The sequence below is a fragment of the Crocuta crocuta genome, unplaced genomic scaffold (genome assembly GCF_008692635.1).
Source record: "Crocuta crocuta isolate KB4526 unplaced genomic scaffold, BGI_CrCroc_1.0 scaffold343, whole genome shotgun sequence".
Taxonomy (NCBI): Eukaryota; Metazoa; Chordata; class Mammalia; order Carnivora; family Hyaenidae; genus Crocuta; species Crocuta crocuta.
Genome location: NW_027532679.1, coordinates 7,450,051 through 7,457,494, shown reverse-complemented (window position 1 = coordinate 7,457,494; position 7,444 = coordinate 7,450,051).

The following is a 7,444-nucleotide window of genomic DNA, read 5'->3' as shown; positions in this document are numbered from 1 at the left end:
CAGGCTCCACACTGTCAGTACAGAGACGAATGTGGGGCTCGAACACATGAACCTTAAGATCATGATCTGAGCAGAAACCAAGAGTTTTATACTTAACTGACTGAGCCACCCAGGCTCTTCAAGCTGCTTCTTAAAAGCTATATTTTCTTTGAGCCTTCCTTTGTCTCCCAAACACTATGGTAAGTATTTCTTATGCTTACTCAGGGTCAAACCACTGGTAAGTAATGGAACTGGGAAATTTGTACTAAACTTATGTTGTAAACTCCTGCTGATTATTATTCTAGTTCTTCAGAAATAAATAGATAAAAAGTTATATTTTTTGTAAAACCAAAACTCAATCTTTTTAGAGGGACAAGTTTTAAGTATTCATATATTTAAAATACCTTTAAAGGAAATTATAAAAAATACACAATTTCAATATATTTTATGAAAGAGAATATTAGGAGTGAGAGAGTACATCATTGCATTTAGCTTCACGTCCTTTTATAATTTAAGGATATTGTTTTCTGATTTTAAAACTAATGTATTTAATAAAATATCCACTCTAAAAAAGATGAGAAATAGAGAAAAATAGAGGACAATGTAATTCTTTCAAAATTTAGGCATATTTCCTTCTTTTTTCCTTCCTTTCCTTCCAGTTTTTAAAAATATACTAAATTCCTAATGTGTGCCAGTTTTTGTACTGAGTTAGAGGTTCCAAAAGTAAATGAGACAGAAGTAACTCTTTTTTCAAGGATGGAATGGATATATGAATACTTTTTGAAATTTGACATTTAATTTTTCTAAAACCATATTTTGGCTTTTATTATTTATTTGCTTCCATTGGTTATTATTATTGTTAATTCCTGAATAATTAATGTACAGTATTATATTAGTGTCAGGTGTACAATATAGTGATTCAACAATTCTATACAGTATTCATTATTCATCACAATAAGTGTAATCTTAATCTTCTTCACCTGTTTTACCCACCCCTCATCACCTTCCCTATGGTAATGTTTGGTTTGTTTTCTACTTTTAAGAGTCTATTCTCTCTCTTTCTCTTTTTCTCTCTCTCATTTTATTCATTTGTTTTGTTTCTTAAATTCTACATATGACTGAAATCATAAGGTATTTGTCTTTCTCTGATTTATTTCTCTTATCATTATACTGTCCATATCCATCCATGTTGTTGCAAATGGCAAGATTTTGTTCCTTTTTATGGCTGAATAATATTCTATTGTATGTATATGCCACATTATTTTTTGTCCTTTCATCTCATTTGTCATATTAGGGCTTTATTTTCTTTTAATTCTTATGTTGTATTGCACTTAAATGTTTAGAGAAATTAAAATTTGTGTGTGCATACATGTGTGTATATAAGAGAGAAAAGGTTTCAACTTCATTTTCTTTCATGTAATTGATTACATCAGGATTATTTATTTTGAAGGCTTAAAAAAAGTATAATGCATATGATCACTTATCATATTTCCAAGCATCCAAAAAGGTACAAAAAAGAACAAAATAAGAGTAAACCTCACCAGTTGGAAATTACTTTCATATCTGTTAGTGAACATTGTACTAGATATTCCTCCTCATGTACATAACAGATATGCAGAAATAGAAAAGAAGGAAGCAGATTGGAAGTGAAAAAGCAAAGGAAGGAAATAAAAAACTATAAGGAAAAAATGGAGGAAACATTTTTCCGTTCCATTATGCAGGCCATATTTTTTAATTAAAGTTTTCTTTTAATGTATTTTTTTAAAAGAAGTTATCTGAAGAAAAACTGAAAGAACTGCTTCTTCACTAATAAAACTTAGTTTCAGTATCAGTCAGGGGTTTCTAGAGAAACAGAATCAATGGATAGATAGGCTAGAAAAGGGGACAGGGAGGAAGGGAGAGGGAGAGAGAAAAATACTCATTTCAAGGAATAGGTTTACACAATTTCTGGTAACTCTGAAATTTGTAGGGCAGATTGCCAGGTTGGAAACTCAAACAGGACTTGATGCTGCAGGCCTGAAGCAGAATTTCTTCTTTTTGGGAAAATGTCAAGATTTCAGCTTATTGGATAAGGGGCCTTTGATGGTAATCTCCATAAAGTCAACTGATTATAGATGTTGACCACATCTAATAATACGTTAGCAGATACACAGAGATTACTTAAATTTGTTTTTTTAAATAACTAGTACTATTATCTGTCCCAGTTGACATATTTTATGTTTCTCAAAGACCACACTATACTTAATAAAATTATAGGTTGAAATTTTTGTGTGTTTATAGTATACATTTTTACTAAGATATTTTTTTAATCCTTTTCATAAAAAGTAGTATATTGGCCGAGTTTCATTTTCTCCATTTCCTCCTATTCTAATTTCCCTCAATTGATCTTAATCGTATTATTACTTTGTTGTCGTTAAGGCTTATATGTATAAATATATTTATGCTAACATATATTTTAAGGTTTGTAACCATAACTCCATAGTTTTTCAAACTTGATTCTATATTCAAATTGACTTAGTACTTGTTCTTTTTCATGGTTTTTCTCTTCCTAAGTTATTTATTTGGTTGGATTTAATACTGAAGTGAGTTTGTTTTATTTTTGAAAGGAGATTCTATTTCCTACTTTCTTATATACTTGTGCATGTTGATCTCGGCATAATATTCTTGGATCATACTTTCCCTCAACATCATATACAAGAAATTAGCTTCCTGTGGCTGCCATAACAAATTACCACAGTTGGTGACTTAAGTAAAATAACAGGTATTTATTCTCTCACAGATCTGAAGGGTAGAATCCTGAAATCCATCAAGACTGAACTCCCTGTAGGGGATCTAGAGTGGGATCTGTTCCTTGCTTCTTCCAGCCTCTGATGGCTGCGTCAGTATTCCTGGGTTTATGGTTATATCACTCTAGTCTCTGCTTCTGTCTCCTTAGCACCTTCTTCTTTGTGTGTCTGTATGAAATTTCCACTTGTCTGTATTTTACAAAGACACTTACAATGGCATTTAGAGCCCATTTGGATAATTCAGGGAAATCTTTTCCCAAATTTCTTAATTAGTCAAATCTTATAAACATAATTTTCCAGATAAGGTAACATTTATAAATTTTAGAGATTAGGACTTGATATATTTGGTATGACCATTTTTTAACCCGTTGCACACATTAATCCCCTTTATTTTGGTGTGGAGTATTGCCATGGTGCCCATGGAGTATTCTGAGGTAAATCAATTTTTTAATTAGTACATTATTTACTTTTCTTGCTTATATGTATAAATTATTATTTTTGAAGTTCATAGTGTTGTCTCAACATATTACTAGAATGCTATATCAGTATATGAGATACTCTTTTATTCTAAATATATTCTTACATTGATATATATATAAACATTTATTATTTCAAAGATAGTTTTATTATATCCTGAACACTTTTTTTGTTACATTTTTTCAATCTTCTGCAAATATACTGTGTGTATACTGTATGTTCATAATTTTTCTATGCATTTTTATGCATATGTCTTGTGATGGTTTATTTCTGATTATTATTTACCTCTTAAGAAGGCTGACTCTTTGCTGAAGACTTAAGAGAGGATGGGTGAGGGCAAACTGGAACAGCCTACGGCTCTGGCATGTGTTGGTTGCCTTATGTGAATTCTCACCGTTCTTGTTAATTTTATCATATTTCCTCTAATAATCAGCTCTGTAAGCAAAATCTCTGAAAGATCCCCAGCCAGTTTGGAGTCCCAGATAACACTTTAATTTTTGTGGACTCTACCTCTGGGCTTGGTTGTGGAGCAGCATTTTCTAAAATCATGTTATTCTTATATCCACCATTGGTATTTTTTTGTCATACTGTTTGCATTAGCATTTATCTTTTTTTTAAAATCAACTCCTTTTATTAAAATTAACTTACTAAGGGTGCCTGGGTGACTCAGTCAGTTAAGTGTCCAACCTTGGCTCAGGTCATAATCTCATAGCTCATAAGTTCAAGTCCCATGTCAGACTGTGCTGACAGCTCAGAGCCTGGAATTGGCTTCAAATTTTGTGTCTCCCTCTCTCTTTGCTCCTTTCCTGCTCACACTTTGTCTCTCTCAAAAATAATAAACAATAAAAAAATTAATGTATCTAAGAAGGAGACTTTGTATCATCATGTGACTTAAACACTAGGATCACTTTCTATGAAAAGTAACAGCAAAATAAGGGCAAAAACATACATTGCTTCTAAAGGCCTGCCTAATGAGAAAGAATGAAATCTGGCCATGTGTAGCAACATGGATAGAACTTGAGGGTGTTATGCTGTGCAAAGTAAGTCAGGCAGAGAAGGATAGATACCATGCATTTGCATGTATAAGAGGATTAGGAGGAACTTAACGGAGGACCATGGGGGAGAAGAAGGGGAAAAATAGTGGGGGAGAGGGAGGGAGGCAAACCATGAGAGACTCTTGAATGCTGAGAACAGGCTGAGGGCTGACGGGGGTTGGGGGGGAGAGGAAGGGGGGTGATGGGCATGGAGGAGGGCACTTGTGGGGATGAGCACTGGATGTTATATGGAAACCAACTTGATAATAAATTTTATAAAAAAAGTAAAAATAAAAAACACATTGCTATTTAAAAAATAAATAAAATAAAGGCCTGCCTATACTTTGCCAGATGAGTTTGACACATTTTAATGAGATAGTAAAAAAATACTACTATCAAACAAAGGGCATCTTTACACTCTAGAAGAATTGAGAAAACCTGGAAAGAAATAACTCTATGTGACTCAGCTAGAGCAGCTGCATGATTTCACTGCTTTATGTGTTGTATTTTCTTGCAAAATTTGAAGACAAGTTTCCACTAAAATAAATTCACTGTTTTAGATAATATCTACATCTTTGAAAGATAGAAACTTGAGAAAGTATGCTAAATTTCTCAGCTTTCAGAAGAAATATTCCCTGGATGCTGCCTCTTTCTTGTCAGTATTGTTATAGTATGTAAAGAGATATATTTTTGAGAATGTAAAGGTAAATATCAAGTTTCAGAATATAAACTTACATATATATATAAATGCTTATAAAAACCGAAAGATTTTTAGTTTTAGTTAAAAAAAGCCATCTTCAATATATGATATTATTATATATTATTTCTTACAGGAGATACACCTAAAACAAAACTATACAAAGTTTAAAAATAAACAAATGGTCAAAGGCACACCTGTAAGACACACATAAAACAAAGGCCATACAATCTAGCAAATATGCATGTAGGTATTTATTCAGCTAATTTGAAAAGTTATGTCCATGAAAAAACCTGCGTGTAAATGTTTATAGCAGCTTTATTCATAAATTGCCAAAAACTTGAAGCAACCAAGATATCTTTCACTTGTTGAATAAACAAACTGGGATACATTCGTGCAAGGAAATATTTCTCAGCAGTAAGAAGAAATTAGCTATCAAGCCACAAAATGATATGGATGAATCTTCAGTATGTATTGCTAAGTGAAGGAAGGGAGTCTGAAAGGCTATGTATGGATACTGTATCATTCCAATTTTATGATATTTTAGAAATGGCAAGCTACAAGAATTGCAGAAAGATCATTACTTACTAAGAGTTTGTGTAGAGTACATCAAGGTGAAAGATGAAGCTCAGGGAACTTTTGAAGGTGGTAAAACTATTTTAATGGATAGTTGAAGTATATCTCACAAACCATGATATGACCTAGGCCAAAACCCAGAGTCAGCCACTTAATCGACTGAGCTACCCAGTGGTTATAATTTTTTTTAAGTCTAATATTGTTCTAAAGTTAAAAAGTTAATTAAAAAATAAAAGGAAAGCAAAAATAATTTGTTTTGTGTGAGTAATAGCAATCAGGAGTAAATTGGTTGTTTAAGAGAAGAGAGTATATCAGTTTTTTATTGTTGGGTAACAAACTGCCCTAAAGTTAGTGGCATAAAAACACAAACATTTTGTTTGTAGAGGAGCTAATGCTGAGGGTATCATAAGTAGAATTAAGGATTCATAAAAGGCTGAGTTATACATATAATTTGCTGCCACTTCTGTTTATCTTGCAATGGATCCTCCACTGTAGTATATTGCTGGTATCATAGGAAGAGTCGCATGTAACTGAATTGCAAGCAATTAGAGGCAGAGGAAGATGTGATGTAGTTAGCTTTACCTTTGAAATATGTCAAGTAGGTATTTAACCCACGGATAAAGGATGGGAAAAATAATTTGGAGTTAATCTTGTTATACGTGCTCTCTTGCATCTGAGGAATTACAGATGTATTACTTATCACACTGGCTTATGTCTCTTAAATTTATATTATCTTAATTTTGTATTATTATTCTTTTAACATTTATTTATTTGAGAGAGAGAGTGAGTGTGCAAGCTGAGTATGGGCAGAGAAAGAGAGAGAGAAAGAGAATCTCAAGTGGGTTCTGGGCTGAGAGCAAGGAGCCTGGAGTCCAATGTGGGGCTCAATCTCATGCTTTGTGAGATCATGACCTGACTGAAGTCAAGAGTCAGACGCTTCACTGACTGAACCACCCAGGAAGCCCCTTAATTATTTTATTGTTAAACAAGGAAAGAAAATAAGAATTGAATTTTAGAAATTAGCAAAATTACATTAAACAGAAGATATTAATAAATGTAAAAGGAGAAGGTCAAAGTAGAATATAGAAAAGCAATAGAAATAGTCAATTATTCCCAATAAAGAATAAAAGGAGAAATTCCAAATGTAAACGATTTAACATTAGGAATATAACTAGTGGTCTGTAGAAAAACAGATATTTATGAGGATATTATACATGTTATACCTATTAAATATTTCAAAAAGCTTGAAGTGAACACTTTTCTAATAAAATATGAATTATAAAAATGATACAAGATGATGCAGGGACCTAGAATAGACTCATGATTATAAGAAGAATTTTGAAAAAAGTTGATAAAAATTATATTTTCCAACAAGTCATTAATAACCTTCACTTTGCTGAATTCATTAATGAGAGCTTCTAGAATGGCACTATCCAATAGAAATATTGATTGAATACATTTATAATGTGAACTACATATGTAACATGTTAAAAAAAGTAGAGATGAAATTAATATTTTATTTAAATTAAAATGGCCAAAATATCATTTTGAATATTTAATCCACCTATAATTATTATTAATAATAATAACTGTTGTTATTAATAAGGCTTTCTTTTTATATTAAACCATTAAAATTGGTATTTAATACATTACGTTCAGTATGGAGTGGCCATGTATTAAGTGCTTACTAGCATCAGGACCACTGCACTGGGCAGTGTAATTCCAGTAGTTTAATGTTGCTTTTACTTACAGGGGGTGTGGCCAGATATTATCGAAGTGAAGATCTTTCAGTTTTCATTAAGCAGTCTTGGAAAGCATGGTTTTTACCTGGCTGTTAGTTGTATTTATTAGCCAAATAAAACACACACACCCTTTTTTTTTTTTTTTTAGAAAAT